Genomic DNA, 25,954 nt, shown 5'->3' on the forward strand with positions numbered 1-25,954 from the left:
AAATGCGAAGATTACTTGTATGAGATGCATAGATTTGAACATTTGATCATTCTGATCAAGCACCATGAAACGTCTTACCATTTATCTTTTCATACTTGCAAAAGATGGCATGCACATACAGTACTACTTTCAAATAGAAAGTTTGGAGGCATAGACCACATTCATTATGTCCCTCTATAATTCTATCAGTATGGAATAAAATACGGAGGTATCCCACCTTTAATAAAGTCAAACTCATTCTAACACTATGTACCCATCTCTTGACATTCATATCTCTATGTATGGTGGCTGTGGCAGTGAATCCTCTTCTTGTTTGACTCTTCAAAACTAATCTACTTCTGGCTTGGTAACTATTGCACATCACCAATTCCTTTTGCACAATAGCTAAAGACTCTTCAGAACCCAATGGTTGAACTAATACCTAATCTATAGGTTATTTGTAGGATCACACTCAAACAATTTAATAAAGCGGGATTGGAACTCCAAACGACACGATCAAATCAAGTTATGAACCCGGAGCTTTCCTTCGCCAGTCTACGACGAGGATAAGTAGATAAATAAACACAAGCCCTCGGGTCAACACAGTCGCACTCCAGGACGACCGATGGAAACTCGAAAAATGAATTCGTTTAAGCTTTGAAGTTTTGTTGTAGTATGGGTTGTGCTTCGTTAGTGTAAGTCGAAATATGAATTCCACCGTTGGAAACACAAGCAATCGGAGCTTATTCTCATCGAGATCACTGTTGAGATTAGAGAAGTGATCGAACTAGCAATTATGGCAATGATAGCAACAATTGCCTTAGCAGCTGCCAATCCAAGAGTTTCTGCTATGTCTTGAAAACCAATCTGTACATAGAAGACAATATTGTCCCACAAATACCACAAAATAATTAGAAGTTGCTTACCATTAAAATGAAGATGTGTCCTAAAATTCATAAAGATATAATTATGTACCTAAAAGATGGAAAGAATTATAAGATGCCATACAAAATGGAAACTAGGGGTTGGACCATGACATTAGAAAAAAAATCCAAAGGAATGGAAGTAAAATTATCAACATAATGGAAGATTTGATAAAATGGAACCATGCAGTTTAGGTATTCAAAAGAAAAATAGAAGAAAAGTGTAATTAATTGTGATGCCAACCGAAATGAAAAAAGAGTAAAAAGATAATATCTTCATGATACCTAAGGTCTGGATTATATAAATAGTGCATTTTTGGTGTTATCTAATATTTGAAGAAGTTCAACACTTTTGATGTTAACATGGCAAAACGTCTCTTAATTGTAAGGACATTATAGCATCCTCTCTAGGAATGGAACATATTCTATGCTTACCTTTTAGCCTAAAACCATACCATTGGATGACAATTCTCTTTCTCGATTTTCAGAGGGGGGGAGTTGGTCAATGGATTTTGATTCCCATTGACCAAGGAACCCATGTTCTTTTTTCAGCTTTATGTGGGGACCAGAGAAAGTTTATTTTCTTGGGTATCACTTACCCACCCATCTCCTAGGTGGGTAAATAACTTTCCCACTTGGGGGGAAAGATGCTAACACTTGAATGGAGTAAAATTGCCCCTTTTAATATCGGATTTTTATGGCTAAAATGGTAATTGCCTTATTTACATGGGAAATAAAAGAATATGGGTAAATGCACTTACTCAGGTAAGTCTTTCCTAGGAAATAATTACTTGGATAAATGCATTTACCTAGATAAGTAACTTATTGAAAAGCAAATAGAGCCTTTAGAGAAAGGATTTTCAGTCCCATGCTAAACCAAGATACAAGGTTCAGCACGATTTTATTTCTATATTATGATATTCAACTTATTGTCTTGTATCAATCCCCGAAGTCATAAGTTTTAATCCAACAATTTTAACTTGAAAAGCACAACCTTGGTTAGTCATGTATACCTTATATTTAGTCCATATCCATTTTGGGCTATTACAAAAAAAAAAAAAAAAAAAGAAGAAGAAGAAGAAAAATTGGGCACTTCAACTCAACTTTTAGACCAAGTTCCATGACTGACAAATGGTTTAGTGATTCATTTCCTATATCAAGGCAAGGTTTGATGACTCTAATTGATTTCAAGTCATGTGACCTCGTTACAATCTTTCCAAGAAAATTTTGTTTCACAACTTTGTCTAGAACTTTAACCGGTTCAAGATTCCTGGGTCACGCAGACGACTTTACTCAATCTTAATCACAACTATTGGGGCTTAGCTACACAAATCCTATCATGCCATCATGCTCCATCAAGAGACATGTTGTCTGTCAAATAGCAAGTCCTTAACATTTCAGGATTTATCTTCATATTGTATATTTGTATTATACTTGATATCTTAGACCTGTGGATTCTGTATTAGGTTTAGGTAAACACATAATTGGGTTTCTTAGGTTCAATATGTCTTAGGGATTCAATAGTTTTATTCTCTCATATCATCAATGAATTTCAGTTTCTAGAGATGGGAGAAAGGGTTCAATCTCTCTCTCTCTCTCTTTCCTCTGACTGATCACCAAATAGAGTAGTGGAGATTCAGGTGCTAATGTAAAACACCTTGAGCAAGAGATTGAGGCTAAAATTCAACACTTGAATACAAAGGTTACAACGATATCCCGTGATTATCCACATGCTTACAAGGCATGTGACGACTGTGAAAAGCTAAGCTTTTCCTTAGTCAAGTAGGAGAGTTATTAGGGAAATAGTCAGTTTATTGATTTTTCAGACTTTCCCCCTAGAGAATGTATTGCAACAATAGAAGTTCAGGATTAATAAACATATCATGCTTGTTTCTTTTTGTATTTTACATATATATTGCCTATATTGGTTGATTGGGCCCTGCATTTGATCAAATAAATCATTGGATGATATTCTCTTATAATAGATTTGCAACAATGTTTGAGAAGCTTTATAAGAATATACATGATAAATAAAATGTGAACTTACCAGGTAATGCTTGAAGCCAATGGGTTTGGCTCATCTTACCCAACCAACAGTTGTTGAAGTGTGTTGTGACAATGTTAATGGCTTTTGATTTGTGTTAATCGACCACCAATGGAGTACAAAACAAGACTATGATGTAGAAAACCAAAATTGTTTGACTCCTCTTGCCATGGCTCACCCTCTCACATGCTCACTGCAATCGAATTCAAAGCAAATAACATTTTGCATTTCATTTTTGCCAAGTGTCAAAAAAGTGCTAACATGTTCCTGCAGTTCAGATATTTTCCTAACATATGATGGAATATTTATTTAAAAGGAACAGACAAATAACGAGGACATGTTAAAAAGGAATCAGGGGTGTTTTAAAAGGGTAATCCTAGAAATAAAAAATCAGGGTGTGTTGATGATTCATCCCTTTTTCATTTTTATAAATGTGTAAGAAATGTAGCGTTGATCATCTAAATAGCCCCACCAAAATTTTTGAGTGAGTATTGCTAATTGATTACAGTGGGAATGTGAGAACAATTTAGATGACATTTGCATAAGTTGGGAGAGACTTCATAGTACTTTAGATCAACACCGATCTGCCTTCATGGGATAAAAATCGACTTTTCCAATTCTCTAGTCTCCCTTTATATTTATCTATCACCGTCTTTGCAACCCCTTAATTCATGGAAATGACAATCCAAATATATTTCGTGTCCTATAATCATTATAGCACCCAAAAAATTAGTAATGATCGAAGATTACGACTGAATAAAATTGATGATTTATCAGAATTGACCCATTGTACTAACCAAGAACAAAGTTGATAGGGCATCTAGAGTAGTTGAGATGAGGGCGTCCACCGAGGTTTTCGGGAGGTTTCCTCTTCCCCGAAGGAATCCGCTTTCTTGTCTGTGCTGGACACTCCTTCTTATTCGTGCTCTTCTGTTACACATGGTATCAACATGGCTTAAGAGAGAGAGCGGCCACAGAGATTGCCATGTGGCATCCTTAGCCAGCTCAACCATCACTTGAACACCATCCCCCAGTTCCGAAGTCGATGAGTGTTGTGCTCGTTCGTGACTAGATGTGGAAGAGTTCTATAGTTCTCAACTGAGGAAGTTTAATTTCTTCGAGTTGACTGGCCCAAGGTAACGTCGTTTTTTCAAGTGGACCTGTTAGTTTAATGCTCTTGTTGTTTCTAATACGGGTCATCAGATGTATCATTTCGTTTTCCCCAGGTCACGTGTGTGAAGGGCGGCGTCGAATTGGCATCATTGATTTGGGCTGATCTAGACCGTTGGTCCCCTTTATAAAATGGGAGGTAACAAGCCATTTTACTTTGTCATTTTGAGTAAGTGATCTTATGAGCTCATCATGAAATAGTCATCGGCTGGTGCTTTAGGTGTTCTGTGGTGTAATCTCTTCAGTAAGATGTGTTCATCTTCCTCGTCTTCTTGTTCCTCCTCTTCATCTAGCTCTTGTATGTCGAGTAGTGAATCCAAGCCGGGGTCTCATTGAAAGAATGGTAGGATCCATCTAATGGACGCCATGAAGGGTGCGGAATGGGTGGGCGAATTTCAAAAATTTTCCTACCTTCTCCGAACTGAGAATCATATTCCCTATATTTAGATTACAATATTCAAGGATTCTACTTGAACCATAGTCAAACCAGATCTGAACCAAAAGGGAACAGGAAGGATTATACCTGATCCAGAGAAATAATATCTCCCAAAATTGGTGTTCACGCCCAAAGAAAATACCAAGATCCACTCCTATAGAAGATGGCACAGTTGTGGATGGAAAGGACCAACAGGGTGCATCCTACACACTGGATCCTTCGCAAGAACCCACTGGAAACTCTGAACACTGAATCCTTTTCAGTCTTTTCTACAAGACTGATGTCAAGAACTATTTTCTTGACTTCTTTCTCCTACAAAGATCGAATCTTCCAAGAGGGATTGGCGGCGGCTGGAGGAGAACTCCTGGGATGAAGATGGCTCAGTAGCTTTTCTTCTCTTTGGAGTTCTTGAGATCTAATCTCCGTGTGTAGAAGACTTTCTTCTCTCTTACAAAGATTTCTTGTTCGAAATCTGGTATATTCGAATTGTCTTTCTCCTCCTTTCTTCTTGATTAAGAAATCCTCCTAATTAGGAGTTATCCCAATCCAAATCAATATTTGGATAGGGATAATCTTAATCCTACTGCAGATTAAGTTAGTTTACTCCTGATCTTATCAAGAAGTTACCAGATTCAAATCTAATTTGAATATGGTCTCCCAAAGTGGATAAGGTCAAAAGCCCAATCCTTTTACTAACATCAATCTCAGATTCGCCCCTTAGATGGGTGATCATATCAGCCCAGCTCGTAATGGGCTTTTGGCCCATTAAGTGTTTAGTGTTTAACTAGTTTCCAATCTGCTGCCCAGTTGGGTTTCTTTGTATGGAGTGGGACCCAAACATTGAACTACACACCAGCCACATGGGTTCGGCCTAGCCTTTACTACAAGGCTCAGCCGAATTCACTAAAAAACTCAGTGACCCCTTGAGCCCATCAAATGGACCCTATGGGCCCAACACTTACATTAAGCGGTCCCTGGGCCAAGCCATCTTATGAAAAACCCAGGGACTGTGGGCAGGTGCAAGATTAGCCCATCAGGTATTATCCTAAATGGTCTTACACTTAACCTCTCAGCCCTTAATGATCAAGCACTGCCCAACAAGAGAAGCTCTCCCTCGGCTGTAAGGAACAGTGCCGCACTCTCTACTCACATGGATCCCAGGAATTAAAACCTTTTGCAAATCTTTTGAAACTGTACATATACACATATATATATTAATTTTGCAAAACAAAACTCCAATGATTGAAATCAACTGCCGGCAGTTTGGTTTTCATCAGAGAGAGTGCATTCCCGATCATTACCATTGTCCGACAAAGGGCCTGATTCTGTCACTATGATTACTCACTCAGATGAATTCTCAAGCTGCCCCAACATGTCCAGGTTTTGACCCCCACTAAGGATCTCACTGATTGACATATCAAAGACAGCCCGATCCGACACCTAGTGAAGTGTCATAATCGAGTCCAGGGGTCAGGTGTAACTTTTCAGTTTTGCCCATCTGTCTCCAAGGTCTAGGGCAATACTAGAAATCTGGTCCGGTTCAAGGGTTCAAGCAATCCCATACTACATGTGCCTTGGGTCTTACCCTGATGGCCGAGACAAGCCATCCCAACACTTGGTGGCACATCAGTATCAGCCTTGGCAGGATAAATCTCCCCAAACTTATCCAATGGCTGTGAACATTTAAAACTAACACGAGATTCTATAACTGTCCAGTTTTAGGGTCTTACACAGAAATATACCAAACAACATGAATCAAACATGCACTTTATTTATTTACACTAAATGTCAAAAGTACATCAAATTGGATTGAAGCTGAGGGCATACAAAACTATCTAACAGCTCCCACTTCCACTTAGGTCCAATCCGGTACAAGCCAGAGTCCCATACTTTCCACGTATTTCTCAAACACCTTCTATGTTAGTGGCTTAGTCAATGGGTCTGCCACATTATCCGCTGATGCTACCTTCTGAATTATGATGTCCCATCTACCAACGATCTCCCGCAGTACATCGTACTTCCTCTCGATGTGCTTTGACTTCGAGTGAGCCCGAGGCTCTTTAGCCTAGGTGATCGCTCCATTATTGTCACACAACAACATGATGGGTGATGTGCTGGATGGAATCACTCCCAATTCGTGTATGAATTTTTTCATCCACACGGCTTCCTTGGTAGCTTCACTTGCGGCAATGTACTCGACCTCGGTTGTGGAGTCTACAGTGGACCCCTGTTTGCTTCTTTTCCAGCAAACAACACACGATCCTATCGTGAAAACATACCCAGATGTAGACTTTCTATCATCTGGATCCGACTGGAAATCGGCATCGGTATACCCTAGAACTTGTAGTGAACTACCATCGAATACCAGACAAAACTCTTTTGTCCTTCGAAGGTATTTAAGTATGTTCTTCACAGCAGTCCAATGCTCCTGCCCTGGGTTGGCCTGGAATCTACTTACCACACTCACCGCCTGAGCTATGACCGAGCAAGTGCACAGCATGGCATACATGATGCTCCCTACGGCAGAGGCATAGGGAACGTCTCTCATGCCCTCAATCTCCTCATAAGTCTTGGGAGACATCTTCTTGGAGAGAGTGACTCCATGCTTGAAAAGAACATTTCCTTTCTTGGAGTTCTCCATGCTGTATCTTTTGACAATTTTGTCAACGTAAGCAGCCTGGGATAATCCAATTATCCGCTTCGATCTATCTCTATAGAGTCGAAGACCGAGTATATATGAAGCATCTCCAAGATTTTTCATGGATAACTGCTATGATAGCCATACCTTGACCGAAGTCAACATTCCTACATCATTCCCAATGAGTAGGATATCGTCCACATACAACACCAAAAGGGTGATCTTATTTCCACTGGATTTCCTGTAAACACAGACCACATCCGGATTCTACACAAAGTCAAACGTTTTGACAGCGGAATCAAAACGGATGTTCCAACTCCAAGAAGCCTGTTTAAGTCCATATATGGATTTATTAAGTTTATATACCATGTGTTCCTGACCAGCAGCAATGAAGCCTTGCGGCTGCTGCATGTAGATATCTTCATTAAGATCTCCATTCGGGAATGCGGTTTTGACATCCATCTGCCAAATCTCGTAGTCATGGTATGCTGCTATAGCTAGCAGGATCCTAATGGATTTGAGCATGGCCATGGGCGAAAAGGCTTCCTCATAATCGATACCTTCTTTCTGAGTGTACCCTTTCGCCACCAAACGAGCTTTATTGGTCTCAATCCTGCCATCGGGGCCCTTCTTCCTCTTGTAAATCCATTTGCAACCAATTGCTTTTACCCCGGAGGGCGGATCTACTAGAGTCCAAACTCCATTGGTCTCCATCGAGTCCATCTCAGCTCTCATGGCCTCCACCCACTTCTGGGAATCTATGTCTAACATAGCTTCCACATAAGTTATGGGATCCTCTTCACTAGTCAAGGCTTCCTCCAGGTAACTATCCTGGTCATAACCATATCGGACTAGTGGTCTGGATACCCAAGTGGATCTTCTAGGTTGGTCACTACCTGGAGCCTGTGGGACATCTCCCACTGCACCTGAGCTCTCCTCATCAAGAACTATTTCTTGATGATGGGTTTCCAGGATGTAATCGGTTTCTAAGAATTGGGCGTTTCGACTACAGAACACTTTCTACTCACTTGGGTCATAGAATAGATAACCCACTGAATCTTTTGGATAGCCTATAAATAGGCAACGACTAGTTTTGGATTCTAACTTATCCGCACATGTTCTTTTAACGTGTGTAGGACAACCCCAAACCTTCAAGTGTCTTACACTTGGCTTCCTTCCGGTCCATAGTTCATATGGAGTCTTTGGAACCGATTTGGTTGGAACCTGATTCAGTACGTAGATAGCAGTCTCTAATGCATATCCCCAAAAGGATGTGGGTAATTGTGAGTGGACGAATAGTGACCGGACCATGTCCAACAAGGTCCTATTCCTCCTCTCTAAAACACCATTGAGTTGAGGTGTGGCAGGAGGAGCTAATTGTGACACTATCCCGTTGACCTTTAAGTAGTCCCTGAATTCGTCAAAGAGATACTCACCACCTCGATCTGATCAAAGGGCCTTAATTTCTCTCCCTAACTATTTCTTGACTTCCTATCTGAATTCTTTGAACTTTTCAAATGACTCAGACTTGTGTCTCATAGGTACATGGAACAATATCGTGAAAAATCATTTGTAAAGGTGATGAAATATACGTGTTGATTTCGTGTCCTAACACTCAGGGGACCACATACACTAGTATATATTAGGCCAAGTGTGCCTACAGATCTTTCAGGCTTACCATCTAATGGCCGCTTAGTCATCTTACCTTGAAAGCAAGGCTCACAAGTGGGAAGATTTTCTATAGTTAGAAAATCCAAAGGACCATCCTTAACCAGCCTTGTAATTCGGTCAACACCGATGTGGTCAAGTCGGTAATGCCAGAGGCACGTGGGATTTACTGTATCACGATTTCTTTTCTTGGGATTTTTGATCGACGTAGTTTTGGTTAAGTTAGTCTCCAGAGATGGATGTAGAACAAAGAGACCGTTCTCCAGTTCCCCGCATGCGATGAATTCGTTATTCCGTTTAACAATAATCATATTACTAAAATAAATAGTATATCCATTAGCACACAACTTAGAAATAGAAATTAAATTTTTTCTTAAGTTTTGTACATAAATATAATTTTTAAGTACAAGCACTCCTTCTCTAAAAACTAATTCTACGGTTCCTATTGCCGCAGCTGCAACACTTGTAGTCGTTTCCAAGAATAGTGTCACTTCGCCTTCACTCAATTTTCTGCTAACTTTGAACCCCTGCAGTGAGTTACACGCATGAGTTGAAGCCTCAAAGTCAACACACCAGGACATAGAAGTAACTAACATATTAGTTTCTATGACACAAGTTTTGACGTTACCTTTCTTAGATTCCAAAAAGGCAGGACAGTTCCTCTTCGAGTGGCCAGTCTGCTTGCAGAAGTGACAGACATCAGATGCCTTGTTCTTCTTCTGTTTCTTAGGTTTGGTAGTTTTCTTCTGTGGCTTCTTTGCCTTTTCTTTTTCTTGCCCGATTTGTTAGCTTCAGCAAGCATAACCATAGGCTCATCCTTCTTTAGTAGATCCTCGGCTCTCTGCAACATATTGTTGAGTTCCTGGACGCTGACATTCATCTTATTCATGTTATAGTTCATTGTGAATGCATTGAAGGAAGAGGGCAAAGAATTCAGGATGGCATCCACTTGCGTGCCAAGATCTAGCCCGGATCCAAGGGATTCAAGTTCATTAATGTAGCCCATCATCCGAAGACAATGGTCATGAACTTTCTGCTCCTTGGACATCTGCGTGGTCATGAACAGTTTTAGGACCTTCTGTCGAGTAGAACGGTTCTGCTCTTCATACATTGTCTTTAGACTGTCCAATATGTCCTTGGCTAGTTCGATTTGATCGAACTGCATCTGTATTGAGTTGTCTAGTGAGGCAATGACAAAGCAACGGGCTAGGGAGTTCTTATCCTCCCAATCTTGGTAGTCCCTATTACGGGCCTCAGAAGCCCTATCACCCTGACACTCCGGGGTAGGATTTTTCACCACCTTATCTAATTTTTCAGAAGTTAGGACCAGCATAAGATTTCTGTACCAGTCGACATAGTTTGGGCCCTTAAGCTTGTTATCATCTAGAAGCTTTGCGAATTGACCGTTTGCCATTTTCTGATAAAACAACAAAATCATTAGTCCACAACCTTAGTTTAATTCAGGTTACCTACATAGATATGGCTTTTAATCTATGTTTCATTCCCATTTATTCATCTCTGAGATTTCCCTCCTTTCTCAATGACGGAGATGACGGAATGTCTCTGGAAATCTGGGAAATCACATGGGGTGCATGAAGCCAACTGTTTCAGCTGCATAACCCCACCATCTTTCTGTGACGGATCATATCCACTCATCAGATGAGTTTCCCTTTGGCCTTTTTCAAACAAGGTTCAGAGCCGTTTTCAGGTAAACCTTTCTGTCCAGTGAGTGCACACACATCATATTCAGGTTATGCCAAGGTACCGTGAGAGAGTTCCCATTTTCTGGTGAAGCTCCTCCCACATCGGTCTATGACGCCCCTATCATCATATGAAACACTCTAACAGATCCAACAGCAAATGGATATCTCAATTTTATGGTGCGTTTCCTCATTACTGATGGACCCATCATTGTGCTAATGGTGAAAGGCCTTTAGAGAGTCCATCATATGGATCTTCCTATCGCATGCATTCATATTTGCTGGAGGGAACAAAATTATGTCGTAGTTGTAATTTAGGTCAAACCAAAGTGGCTCCCACTAACTTTTATAAAGTCAGATTTCTTGTGGGCCTTAATTGGCTACGTGTTCCCGTACGCATACCTTTTCAGGGTTGTGGGGCCCACCAAGAAAGAAAGGGTCATCCAATGACCTTAAGGAACACCATGGCAATGATGTGCATTCAGCCATGGTGTGTGCAAGAGCTACTAACGAATCATCATGGGCCAAGTGCTTATGGCCCATGGTCGTAGCACATCAAGCATCCAATCATCACATGAAAAAGGAGGAATTGATCCAATCAATCAACTACTGTAAAGCCCATTAAACGGCCCATATGAAATCCATAACATTAACAATTAATGTCTACTTGGTGCATGGGCTGAGTTGCAGTTAGCAGTTCGGCCCATACAGCTTTTCTCACAAGTGTGAGCTTTTGCAATTTTAACCTTTTAAAACTGGGCTTTACAGGTGGGCCGAATTAATCCCTGTAATTGAACATCAGATTTGGATCGAAAGTGTGAGAAATTGGACTGAAAAATAGTCTCTTTCGAACCCCAGATTTGGTTCAAACAGTTTTGGTCCAATCTAGTCCGAAATGGTCCGAAACTGATTTCCAATTCAAGAATTAATTCATGAAAGATCTGAAATTAACAATTTTGATTTTAAACAAACAGAAATCAATTATGGACTGTTCGCACCACCTGCAAAACAGAGGTTAATCACTAGGGTTGCAGTTTCACAAACTGCAAATCGCAGATCTGATTTTCTTTTGGTTCAAGATTCAAACCTGGCTCTGATACCACTGAAAGAATGGTAGGATCCATCTAATGGACGCCATGAAGGGTGCGGAATGGGTGGGCAAATTTCAAAAATTTTCCTACCTTCTACCAACTGGGAATCATATTCCCTAAATTTAGAATACAATATTCAAGGATTCTACTTGAACAATAGTCAAACCAGATCTGAACCAAAAGGGAACTGGAAGAATTATACCTGAACCGGAGAAACAATATTTCCCAAAATTGGTGTTCACGCCCAAAGAAAATACCAAGATCCGTTCCTGATGAAGATGACACAGCTGTGGATGGAACGGAACTAGCAGGGTGCATCCTATACACTAGATCCTTCGCAAGAACCCACTAGAAACTCTGAACACTGATTCCTTTTCAGTCTTTTCCGCAAGACTGATGTCAAGAACTGTTTTCTTGACTTCTTTATCCTACAAAGATCGAATCTTGCAAGAGGGATTGGCGGCGGCTGGAGGAGAACTCTTGGGACAAAGATGGCTCAGTAGCTTTTCTTCTCTCTGGAGTTCTTGAGATCTAATCTCCGTGTGTAGAAGACTTTCTTCTCTCTTACAAAGATTTCTTGTTCGAAATCTGGTATATTCGAATTGTTTTTCTCCTCCTTTCTTCTTGATTAAGAAATCCTCCTAATTAGGAGTTATCCCAATCCAAATCAATATTTGGATAGGGGATAATCTTAATCCTATCTACAGATTAAGTTAGTTTACTCTTGATCTTATCAGGAGGTTACCAGATTCAAATCTAATTTGAATTTGGTCTTCCAATGTGGATAAGGTCAAAAGTCCAATCCTTTTACTAACATCAATCTCAGATTCGCCCCTTAGATGGGTGATCATATCAGCCTAGCTCGTAATGGGCTTTGGGCCCATTAAGTGTTCAGTGTTTAACTAGTTTCTAATCTGATGCCCAGTTGGGCTTCATTGTTTGGCGTGGAACCCAAGCATTGATCTACACACCAGCCACATGGGTTCGGCCCAGCCTTTATTACAAGGCCTAGCCGAATTCACTGAAAAACTCAGTGACCCCTTGTGCCCATCACATGGACCCTATGGGCCCAATACTTACATTAAGTGGTCCCTGGGCCAAGCCATCTTATAAAAAACCCAGGGACTGTGGGCAGGTGCAAGATTAGCCCATCAGGTATTATCCTAAATGGTCTTACACTTAACCTCTCAGCCCATAATGATCAAGCACTACCTGACAAGAGAAAACCTCTCCCTCGGCTGCAAGGAAAAGTGTCGCACTCTCTACTCACATGGATCTCGGGAATTAAAACCCTTTGCAAATCTTTTGAAATCGTACATATACACATATATATATTAATTTTGCAAAACAAAATTCCAACGATTGAAATCAACTGTTGGCAGTTTGGTTTTCATCAGAGAGAGTGCATTCCCGATCATTACCATTGTCTGACAAAGGGGTTGACTTTGTCACTATGATCACTCACTCAGATGAATTCTCAAGCTGCCCCAACATGTCCAGGTTTTGACCCCCACTAAGGATCTCACTGATTGACATATCAAATATAGCCCGATTCGACAGCTAGTGAAGGGTCATAATCGAGTCCAGGGGTCAGGTGTAACTTTCCAGTTTTGCCCATCTGTGTCCAAGGTCTTGGGCAATACTAGAAATCTGGTCCGGTTCAAGGGTTCAAGCAATCCTATACTGCATGTGCCTTGGGTCTTACCTTGATGGCCGAAACAAGCCATCCCAACACTTGGTGGCACATCAGTATCAGCCTTGGTAGGATAAATCTCCCCAGACTTATCCAATGGCTGTGAACATTTAAAACTAACACAAGTCGTTATAAGTGTCCAGTTTTAGGGTCTTACCCAGAAATATACCAAACAACATGAATCAAACATGCACTTTATTTATTTATACTAAATGTCAAAAGTACATCAAATTGGATTGAAGCTAAAAGCATACAAAACTCTCTAACACTCATCCCAAGGCCGTTGTGCTCGTGATTCGTGAGACCAATGCCCAGGGGGCCAATGTTGATGAACCTAAGGGTGAGTGTGCCGTGGTGGATGAGCTTATGGCCTTTCAAGAGGCCAAGGTCAGGGAAACCAATGAGGCCAAAGTAGAGATTGTGTTAAAAGAGGGGCTCAACATTCTTGCGTGGTTCGATAGCCACTTCACGTCTTCACCTTGTAGATTGACTCCTAGGGACCTGGCCCGAATCAATGCCCTTTATTGTATTCCCGAGGAGTATAAGTTGAGGTGCCTTGGTATCGGTGAGAAGGCTACCTCGGCTCGGTCAAGAGGGCTTTGCATATATGAGTATAGCCTAATAGTCGGGCTAAGGTTCCCAGGGAGTGAGGCTATCACAATGATGTTGAGGTGCTACTACATCCTGCCAATCCAGCTAATGCCCAATTCCTTTAGGTACTTGGTTAGCCTCCTCTGCTATTGCTCAGTTCATGATGTTCACATAATAAGGTGCTAGTCGGAGCCCCCTCCTCAAATAAACACTAGAAGGAAGGGTTCTTCCTTGTGCATCGCCCGGGGGGCAGGTCGTTTCCTACCAAGCTATCAATCCTGAGGACCAAGGCAAAGGTACTGGTTGAGACCGAGCTATCTAGGGAGGAGTTTGCAGCCAATAGGCAGATAGAGTGGGTGGACATGCAAGAGTACACGTCTTTCTTCTTGTTTCATTTCTTTAGATTTGATTGACTCATTTTCTTTAACAGATATGGAAGTCATTGACAAGGAGGAGAGAACAAGACATATGTAGGCTGCCGTGTAGAGAAGGGTGGCGGCTTAATAGCAACACAATCTTGAGGTTGCAAACCCTCGGCCGAGCAAGAGATCGATGCTATTTGAGGGAGGCATGGTGGACATTGGCTCCGATGGGTCTCCACCAAGGTACGTGCCATGGAGAGGTTTCAAAGTCCTATCTCCGGGTCTAGTAGAGCTGGCGGTTGAGGTGTATAGGCCAAGTTGGAGTGTTCAGCTGGAGGACAATCTAGAGACCGAGGGCTTGCTCGAGCAATTGTCTAGGGGTAGGCATTCTACTTCCTTACATCCATAGAGAGGCCAACGATTGCACGAGTGGGGTGCTGGAGAGCACGTCCATTCGAAAGTCCGTTGCGGTAAGATTTCTATATTGTCTCCTTTATTCTTTAGTTTATTTGGTCATACTAATTGACTTTGTGTTTCTCATGCTACCTGTGCGGTGATGTGTGGCTCATTGTGACACTAGCAAGTGCACTAGCCGTTCAAGTAATAAAGTAGTGAGTGAAGTATCGTTCCCACGAGGATTTAGGAAACAATTACCAATACTAAATTGAGCACTTCTTATCTGATCAACAAATAAATCAAAACTCTAATGAAAGCTAAGAAATCCTAAATTAAAATCTATCTAAATCATTGGCCCAATTGCCATCAATTCAGGTTAGAAGAGTAAGCAGTAAATGTCAATCTTAGAATTCAGCAATCTATCAATTTGGATCATTCGAATGAATCATGATTGAGCCTTGGTTTGGTGAAACCCCAAGGTCATGAACAGCCTCTCTCAAGCGCATGTTCATCCTATGCATGAGTGATGGTTCTTCTATCTCTAGCAAGAATTTAATCCCCATGCATGCATTTCTTCAAATACTTCTAATGCATCAATTCAAATCTGAATTGATCACCAACTGAATTGTGCAAGTTATCTCTAACCTTGCACTCAATTCAGTTCTTGAATAGTAGATCTGAATTCCTAGAGTCTCTCTCAAGCACTCTAGGAATTCCAAGCTGTAGATTAATTCGCCCAATCTGAAAATTGCAGATCTGAATTCTCTTTCAAGCAATTCAGATCTTGCAATCTCAGATCTGAGAATTCAGATCTGAGTTTTGAAGGTTAGTTGGCCGAATTACTCTACAATCACACCCTTATTCAAGAAACTTCAAGTACAATACATGACCATTTGAATGAATCAAAAAGAATTAGATTGCTGAACTGAAATTTTACAAGCTGAAATACATCAAGGAAGAATGGAAACAAGGAGAAAGAAGAAAGAAAATATACAAAGAAACTGAATTCAAATCAAAAGAGAATGAAACTACAAATGATTTATTACAAAAGATCTTTGAATCACAAACCCTCAATTTGAACTCACCTTCTTCTTCTAGCTTGCTTGTCTTGAACTTCCTTCAGCCCTTCTTCTTCTTCTTCCTTGCGCCTAGCCTTCTTCTCTTCTCTTCTCTCAAGGTGGGCGAACCTCTAGGAGTGGGAGAGCCTTCCTCTCAAGCAATTGAACAACTTTCTCCCCTCCTAGAAGCCTCCTTATATAGTTTTTCAAGGGGGCTCTTGCCCCTTCTTGAAGCTTCTAGAATGGGGTGTATTACACCCCTCATGAACCTTCTGGAGTGCTCCCTCCTTCTCTTCAAGAAACATCTAGGAGTTGCCGCCCCTAGCTCCCTTTGGGCTGCTATTTGGGCTACAACTTAGCTTGCTTTTGAGCTCATGTGGGCTACACTCTAGGCTGTTATTTGGGCTAAAAATGTGCCTTCCTTGCTGGGCCGAATTCTCCTCATAGCTAGGCTTTATTTTCTTGGGTTTTCTCAAGGAATTCGCTTGCTCTTTTTGGGCCGAAGTGCTCTCTCTTGCTTCCACGACCGGGCTGGACTGAAATTGATCTTTTTGAACCTTCTTTTCTTGCCTTTTTCCTTCCTTTTCTTGGATTGATTATCCCTGAACTTATTCTTAGCATTAAGCTAAATTAAGGCAAAAATTAATAAAACCGGCATAAAAATCCATGATAAAGTCCTCAAAAATTATAGATAAATTGTAAGTTCATCAAATACCCCCACACTTAAGCTTTTGCTTGTCCTCAAGCAAAGACATCAGCCATAAACTTAACATTCCCCCCCTTCTGTTCTCACCATTTACCTGGTGAACTTTTTAAGATAGAAATGCATTGAGTAGTCGGGGAACTTTTGTAAGTGCTCAACTCTTATTCTTGTAAATTACCATTTAAGATATGTATCAGATCCGAGGAAAGGAGAATATGAATTTCATCATATTCTAGCCTTCACTCCTAATTCATACATAAATCAGCTCCTTAATTGTCAAGGTTAATAATCAAATTTCAATAAGTTTCACATCTGTAACTAAATCTCAATGAGAGTTCAACTTTAGAGTGCCCCTTTGAACCTCGGTTGTCACCACAATTACTTATTTCTAAGGGTGAGTGCATCTTATGCTCCATCTCACCCTTTTCTCTTTTTTTTTTTTTTTTTTTTTGGTGTGAGTGCATCTTATGCTCCATCTCACACTGGTCACTTACTTGAGGTAGGACTCATGTTCTGAGCTGCTAGTTTTACTATTCAACTCAAAATAGCAGAGTCAATTTGGGCTTTTGTCTTTCTTTGCAATTATTGAACCTCAAGAATTAACACTTCAGATGTGCACTAGCTCTCTTGACCATTAACAATGAAATCAAGGGCTTCCATACACATGAAGGAAGTTAGGGCTAGTCATGCTGAAAGGCATATTCAGCTCCCCTTTTCTCATGCATATATCAAATTGGGTCATTCACAAGAATAAAAACTTAACAAGTACATCAGTCTCCCTCAACTCATTGAATTCCCTGAAGATCATTCTTAAATTCTGCAATATGTTGCCGGTGGAAAACTTCTTCTGCTAGAAATCACTTGCAAACTAGAAGAGGAGATCAGTATCTTTATTCAATTAAATTCTAAGAAAAACTAACTAAACTTAAATGCTATGAAAAATAAAAACAAAAAGCAAGTAAGACAGTTTATGACTAAGTATCTGAATTGGGAATTCTCCCAACAGCCTCTTGTTCTCTTGGGTTTACCATGGTGTTACTAGGTAAGGTACCCGGAGCCCTTTCTGAAATCATCTGTGCCAGCTGCCCAACCTGAGTTTCCAAGTTCCTTATCGATGTTTCATTTTTCTGAAATCTATTTTCCGCACTAGCTATGAACTTGGTCATCAGCTCCTCCAAGTTAGATTTCGGTTCCGACTGATAGAAGTTTTGGTGGAAAGGCTTAGGTGCATGCTGATTCAAGTGGCCTCTCCATCCGGGTTTATGGGCATGATGGTACTGATTTCCTAGCTGTCTTGTAAAGTTGCCAACAAAGTCTACTTGCTCTATGGACTGAAAAGTCTGACTGCCAACTTGGAATTCAGTGCTATCATGGCCTCCCCCACACTTATCATAATGTACATGCATAGCTGCCATCTGCATCTCATCAAATTTTTTTTGCTAAGTGCTCCTATTTGTGCAGAGAGAGCTGTGTATGTATCCACATTATGAAGGCCATGCTGCTTTCTAACTGGTGTCCTTTCTGAATGCCATTGGTAGTTACTGGCTGCCATCTCCTCAATGAGTGCATGGGCAACCTCGGGAGTCTTATTGTTTATGGAGCCCCCAGCTGCTGCATCTAAGATGGTCTTGTTTGAATCGGTCAGACCATTATAAAATGTTTGCACCTGCAGCCAAATCGGAAGGCCATGGTGAGGAACCCTCCTTAGTAGCTCCTTGTAACGTTCCCAGGACTCATAGAGAGATTCCCCCTCTTGCTGGAAAAAAGTAGTGATGTCATTCCTCATTTTAGCAGTTTTAGAAGGGGGAAAATATTTAGAGAGAAAACGACTGGCCATTTCGTCCCATGTGGCTATAGATCCTGCTGGTAATGAGTTCAACCAAGCTTTGGCTTTATCCTTCAAAGAAAATGGGAATAACCTCAGCCGGATGGCATCATCACTTACCCCATTGTGTTTGAAAGTGTCACAGATTTCTAAGAAGTTAGCAATATGGGCATTCGGATCCTCATGGGCCATACCACAAAACTGAACCGTATTTTGTATCATTTGGATTATGGCCGGTTTAATTTCGAAGTTATTGGCAGCAATAGTTGGCCTGATAATGCTGGAGACAGTCCCAGTGAGGATGGGCTTGGCATAATCCATCATAGTTCTTTGTTCAGCCATTTCTTGTGCTTCTTGTCTGACTTGCTTAGCAGCTCTCAAACGGACACGGAGAGTCCGTTCAATCTCCGGGTCGTAAAGGATCTCTTCCAGTTCAGGTCTGCTTGTCATAAACTGTTAAAGTCAAAGCAATAAAAATGCCAATATTAACAAAAGAAAATAAATAACTAATCCTATTACAATTGAAAATGTAAAGTGAAGTATTGGAATATACAAACCTACATCCTAAAATAAATAAATGCAACTAACTAAAAGCATATCAACATTTTATTCAATATACAAAATTCAGTAGCAATTTACAAACAGGTCTGAATTCAGTAATCTCTGAGTAGAACAACAGTTTACAAATTCCTCTTCTTTATATTGCTGAAATCAGGGACGGGATTTAATTACACAGATCTAAACTGCTGAGAGCTGAAATCTCAGTAGCTACTGAGAACAGTAATATACAGTTATGAAATCTTAGCAGCTACTGAGGACAGCCAAGTGCGGATCAATAGTGATTGTGTTCAGGTCTGAGTTTCATATTAAAAGGCTCTTCTGTGCTACTGAAGGTCAATACACTAAACTGAAGTCAATGTACAAAGGATTGATAGCAATTCAGACATCAGTTCTACACAAAATTGAGATCATCTCTGAAATCTCAGAAGCCACTGAGAACAACAATAAATATAATAGCAGCTGCTGATAACAGTACAGTTGTGCTCAGGTCTGATTTCCATATTGGAAGGCTACGAAATATCAGATCTGAGCCCACTGTTTTGATGAGCTATGCATCACCAAACACCAGATGGAGTAGCCATACTAAAACTGAGCAATTCAGCAGGATAACCTACTAATATTAGCAATGAAACATGCTGTATACAGATCTGCACAAAACCGAAATCAATCAGTAGTAAAAAGATCTGAAATCAGACCTGTATTCACCATGGTGTGGCTGCTGGGATCTGATTTTCTTTTTCTTTTCTTTTGAAATGAAATAGAGCACAAAGCAGTAATGCAACTATACTACTGAACAAAATCTCCCATTTTTTTTTTTTAAAGGAAGAAAACTAAAACAAAATACAGCAATGCAACCAAAATCTTTTTGGATGAGTGCAGGTCTGATTGATGAATGCAATTCAGATCTGAACTCATTTTGAGATTTATTTATTTATTTATTATTATTATTTTTTTTTAGAACCAAAAGATGAAGAGAAATTTGATTTGCATAAGCTACATTAAAACTGAAACTAAGGATGGAACAATCAAGTATCAAGAGAAGAAACATGGCTCCATCAATGTAGCCCTTGATGGAGTATACACTTATTGGAATGTAGTACACACAGCTGCACACACCCATTCAGATCTGCTAGACTTTCTATTCATGCACAGCTGAAATCAGAGCTATCTATCTTGAAAAAAAATTTCAAAGATCAGCCCAGGACAATTCACAATGCCAATTTAGTAATGTTAATTGTAATACAAACCTGTTCAAAACCTGCCCTGGTTCAGTCTTGCTGTAGCAGGTCTGCTATAGTAGCCCTGCTATAGGTCTGAACTCTAATAGAAAAATGGTGTGGAAGTGCCACTTTTCATGAAATCTCTTGAGGCATAAAAAATTCTCAGATTAAATATACTTTTCTTCAACCAAATCAGCTTAGATAGATCGGAGTACAAGTTATTTAATACAGCAAAGTATGCCCTGTATCCTGCTCTGTTCACAACCCCAGTTCAGATCTAGGTGATTGCAGATCCGAATTTCTTCGACCATGACTATCCAATTGTTTTTGGGAGATAGCAGATTTTTTTTGTAGGGTGTATTGGGGTGAAGATAACCCCCAATTATCCTTTAAATTTACATCAGTTCAGGTCTGAGTTCAAGAGAACTCAGATCTGAACTGTTGCAGATCTGCTACAGCAGAACTCAGATCTGAACTCAGATCTGAGTTCTGATCCGAATCCTTGGTTTCCATGGTTCTTTCTCTCTCTTTTTTTTTTCACTATCTAAATATATATATTTTTTTTCTTTTTGCAATGAAAGAAAAGAATAATAAAGGGCTGAGAACAGATATTTTTTTTTTCTGAGTATTGCAGTTCTGCTATAGCAGAGTTCAGGTCTGAACTCAAGTCTGAGTTCGGATCTGAAATCTCAATTGCCTTACCTTCAGTTTTTGCTACCAAATTGTTTTTGGGGAATAGCAGAAGTGCCCTAGGGTGAATTGGGGTGGTGATGACACCCAATTCCCCTCAAAATTTCATCAGTTCAGGTCTGAGTTCAGAGGAACTCAGATCTGAACTGTTGCAGATCTGCAATAGCAGAATTCAGATCTGAACTCAGATCTGAGTTCTGATCCGAATTCTCAATTGCTCCTCTTGTTGTTCAAAAGATCTCCCCCTTTTTTTTTTTCATTTGTTTTTTTTTTCTTTTTGTAATGAAAGAAAGAAAAAAAAAATCTGAAACACAAGCAACTCTTTTCGGCTGAGTGCTGCAGATCTGAAATCTGCTGATCTGAGTGCCGAATGCAACTCAGATCTGCAACACTCATGTTTATGTGAATTTTTTTTTCTTTTTTATTTTCTTTTTTTGAAGGGAACAACACCAAGATTGAATAGAAATCAAATATGCCCTAATTAAAATGAAACTGAAACCAGAAAAAGAAAGTAATCTACTTAAGAAAGAAGAAACATAACTACAATAGTACAGCAGTTGCAGTCCAAAGCTAAAATGTAAAGTTAAGCAAATTAAACCAACTATGAATGCAATGCTGAATGATACCAGATTAAGAATGCTCAATGTTTCCTAATATTGCTTCTCTAATTCCCCGGCAACGGCGCCAAAAACTTGATGTGTGGCTCATTGTGACACTAGCAAGTGCACTAGCCATTCAAGTAATAAAGTAGTGAGTGAAGTATCGTTCCCACGAGGATTTAGGAAACAATTACCAATACTAAATTGAGCACTTCTTATCTGATCAACAAATAAATCAAAACTCTAATGAAAGCTAAGAAATCCTAAATTAAAATCTATCTAAATCATTGGCCCAATTGCCATCAATTCAGGTTAGAAGAGTAAGCAGTAAATGTCAATCTTAGAATTCAGCAATCTATCAATTTGGATCATTCGAATGAATCATGATTGAGCCTTGGTTTGGTGAAACCCCAAGGTCATGAACAGCCTCTCTCAAGCGCATGTTCATCCTATGCATGAGTGACGGTTCTTCTATCTCTAGCAAGAATCTAATCCCCATGCATGCATTTCTTCAAACACTTCTAAGGCATCAATTCAAATCTGAATTGATCACCAACTGAATTGTGCAAGTTATCTCTAACCTTGCACTCAATTCAGTTCTTGAATAGTAGATCTGAACTCCTAGAGTCTCTCTCAAGCACTCTAGGAATTCCAAGCTGTAGATTAATTCGCCCAATCTGAAAATTGCAGATCTGAAATCTCTTTCAAGCAATTCAGATCTTGCAATCTCAGATCTGAGAATTCAGATCTGAGTTTTGAAGGTTAGTTGGCCGAATTACTCTACAATAACACCCTTATTCAAGAAACTTCAAGTATAATTCATGACCATTTGAATGAATCAAAAAGAATTAGATTGCTGAACTGAAATTTTACAAGCTGAAATACATCAAGGAAGAATGGAATAAGGAGAAAGAAAAAAGAAAATATAACAAAGAAACTGAATTCAAATCAAAAGAGAATGAAACTACAAATGATTTATTACAAAAGATCTTTGAATCACAAACCCTCAATTCGAACTCACCTTCTTCTTCTAGCTTGCTTGTCTTGAACTTCCTTCAGCCCTTCTTCTTCTTCTTCCTTGCGCCTAGCCTTCTTCTCTTCTCTTCTCTCAAGGTGGCCGAACCTCTAAGAGTGGGAGAGCCTTCCTCTCAAGCAATTGAACAACTTTCTCCCCTCCTAGAAGCCTCCTTATATAGTTTTTCAAGGGGGCTCTTGCCCCTTCTTGAAGCCTCTAGAATGGGGTGTATTACACCCCTCATGAACCTTCTAGAGTGCTCCCTCCTTCTCTTCAAGAAACATCTAGGAGTTGCCGCCCCTAGCTCCCTTTGGGCTGCTATTTGGGCTACAACTTAGCTTGCTTTTGAGCTCATGTGGGCTACACTCTAGGCTGTTATTTGGGCTAAAAATGGGCCTTCCTTGCTGGGCCGAATTCTCCTCATAGCTAGGCTTTATTTTCTTGGGTTTTCTCAAGGAATTCACTTGCTCTTTTTGGGCCGAAGTGCTCTCTCTTGCTTCCACGACCGGGCTGGACTGAAATTGGTCTTTTTGAACCTTCTTTTCTTGCCTTTTTCCTTCCTTTTCTTGGATTGATTATCCCTGAACTTATTCTTAGCATTAAGCTAAATTAAGGCAAAAATTAATAAAACCGGAATAAAAATCCATGATAAAGTCCTCAAAAATTATAGATAAATTGTAAATTCATCATGCGGTGACAACATTGGTTGACAGGATGCAGACCCATCATCAAATGGCCAAGGCTCGGGAGGTCAAGTTCTCCTGTCTGTAAGCAGAGATGGCTAAGCTGAGACAAGCCGTGTCCGCCAAGGACGAAGAGTTATAGCTTCTGAAGAGTTGTGCTCATGAGCTCAAGGGGGATTGCAACAAGGTGAGGAAGGCAGTCGAGAAGGAAGTGGTCACCAGGTACAAGGAGTTCGAGGAGTTCCAGATTTCCCTCGACAACTTTTCTACAGACTCCTAGTAGACCCACTTTGTTCGCTTCTAGAGGAGGGTCATACGCGATCACCGTAAAATTGTCGTGGTTGTGGAGTGGAATGGGCCCTTTGATGCCAAGGCACTACCAGCCGAGAAGTCTTCCCCTAATGACAGTGTGGTCACCCCCGAGGAGGTGAACCTTGTAGATAGCACTGCCAGCCTGGATTGATTTTCTTTTTCTTTTCTTTCTTGTACACAACTCGGTATGCCAAGCTTATAATCATTGTATCAACCTTTTAATTAATGGAAGCTTGACCTTTTTGCCAAGCATATTTTATCTTGTTTTTCCCTTCTCTCCTTTTTTTTATGTTGTTTTGCTTCAGAGTGAGGTTGGTCAGTGGGGTCCAATAGGGCGCATCGAGGTCTTCGACTTCGTGGCCTCAGTTTCATGTTGCTAAGGTCTTGGGACTAACGTTAGATGGTTGAGGTCTTCGACATCGTAGCCTCAGTTTTATGCTAGGCTAAATGTGGTCTTTCTAGTAGCTGTGCATGGTGTAGTTCTATAGGCCTAAAGGATGCTTTGTAGTTCTATGACCCACCTATCCTTGGCTTTGTCAAGTCTAGTCTTTAGGCTGTGGAGTAGGGTTTGGTTGGTCACCTTGGTCTGTCCATTGCTCTATTATCGATGAACAGTCATGGTTCAGTCATCTATCTTGATTTCCACATAAAAGGCTTTGAATTTCTGGTCGATGAACTGATAGCCAATGTTAGTGATGAGGACTAGAGGGATGCCAAAATGATAGATGATGTGTTCCTTCATAGGAACCCCTTGGTGTTCTGCGCAGTGATGCATGCTAGGGGCTTGGCCTATACACATTTTGTGAGATAGTCAACCACGATGAGGAGGTATTTTTTTTGTTCAGTCCAAGTTGGTAATGCTCTGAAGATGTCTGTTCCCTATTGGACAAAAGGCCACAGACTAGGAATGGGCGAATTTCAAAAATTTCTCTCCATCCTACTGGGAATCGTATTCCCTATTTTAGAAAAATCATATTTTTCAAAGATTAATCTTGAACAAAGAACTGAAGTAGATCTGAACAAAAGCAGTAGGAGAGGGATATACCTAATATGGAGAAATAGTATCTCCCAATGGAGGTGTTCACGCCCAAAGAAGGAACCAAAAATTGCTCCCATTGAAGATGGTGCAGTGCAGGATGGAGCAGAATCAGTAGCGTTCTCCACAAGAACCAGATCCATCGCAAGAATCAGCTGGATGGCATTTGAGCACTACTTCCAATCAGCCCTTTTCACAAATGATTGATATCAAGATCCAATCTTGATCACTCCTACTGACAAGAGGAGATCGAACTGGCAGATATGGCGGTGGCAGGAAGGAGGCGATAAGAGAGATTTAGCGTAGTGATGTTGAATTCTTTGTTCTGTGATTTTAGCTCTGAAGAGGATGTGAATATGAATTATCTTCTAAAGGCTGCCGCCCCTTCCTCCTTTTATAAGCTTAAACCTAATCCCATTTGGATCAGAATTCCCTTTAAGTGATAAGGTAAACCCTTATCTTATCTACAGATTAGATCAGCCCCCTCCTAATCCTATTAGGAGGTTTCTAGATCTGAATCACATTCAGATCTGAACTCTCTGAGTGGATATGGTTAAGACCCAATCCTATATGCTAATCTAATATCATAATTCACCCCTTATTTAACTGATCAAATCAGCCCAGTTCGAAATGGGCTTTAGGCCCAATAAGTTTATGTGCTCACTTAGCCTTCCAAACTGCTGCCCAGTTGTGCTTCCTTGTATGGCGTGGGACCCAAACATTTATCTACACATCAGCCACATGGGTTCAGCCCAGTCTTTGTTACAAGGCCTGGCCGAATACACTATTATGGATAGTGCACCCCCTAAAACCATGGGCTCCATGGGCCCAACACTTACCATAAGTGGTCCCTAGGCCAAACCACCTTGTAACACCTAGGGACTGTGGGCAGATGGAAGAATAGCCCATCAGGTATTACCCTCAATGGCCTTACACTTAACCTCTCAGCCCATAATGATCAAACACTGCCCGACAAGAGACAACCTCTCGCTCGGCTATAAGGAATAGTGCTGCACTCTCTACTCACATGGATTCCGGGAATTAAAACCTTTTGCAAATATTTAGAAACTGTAATATATATACTTTTATATCTCATATAAAATATATTTTGCAAAATAAATCTCAACAATTGAAATCGGCTACCGACAATCTTGGTTTCCATTAGAGAGAGTGCATCCTTGATCATTACCTTTGTCCGACAAAGGGACTGATCCTGTCACTATGATCACCCACTCAGATGAATTCTCAGACTGTCCCAACATACCCAGGTTTTGACCCTTGCTAAGGATCTCTCTGATTGGCATATCAAAGATAGCCCAATCCGACACTCAGTGTAGTATCAAAGATAGCCCAATTTTCAAGGTCCAGGGCAATACTGGAAATTTGGTCCGGTTCAAAGATTCAATTAATCCTACACTACTTGTGCCTTGGGAATCACCCAGGCAACTGAAATAGGCCACCCCAACATTTGGCAACACACCAGTATCAGCCATGGCAAGATAAATATCCCCAAACTTATCCAACTGCTGTGAACATTCTAAACTAACATGAATCTCATAAG

At 40.5% G+C, this 25,954-nt stretch overlaps 1 non-coding gene across 1 annotated transcript; it reads left to right on the top strand.

Moving 5' to 3' along the window:
- Window positions 1–18,134: 18,134 nt before the first annotated feature.
- LOC148861219 (small nucleolar RNA R71) lies at window positions 18,135–18,241 on the top strand. Its single transcript, XR_016095318.1, has one exon. It is a non-coding gene; the product is annotated as a small nucleolar RNA R71 (small nucleolar RNA).
- Window positions 18,242–25,954: the final 7,713 nt, after the last annotated feature.

Source organism: Nelumbo lutea, chromosome 4 (assembly GCF_056320005.1).
Source record: "Nelumbo lutea isolate HS-2025 chromosome 4, American lotus-T2T, whole genome shotgun sequence".
Taxonomy (NCBI): Eukaryota; Viridiplantae; Streptophyta; class Magnoliopsida; order Proteales; family Nelumbonaceae; genus Nelumbo; species Nelumbo lutea.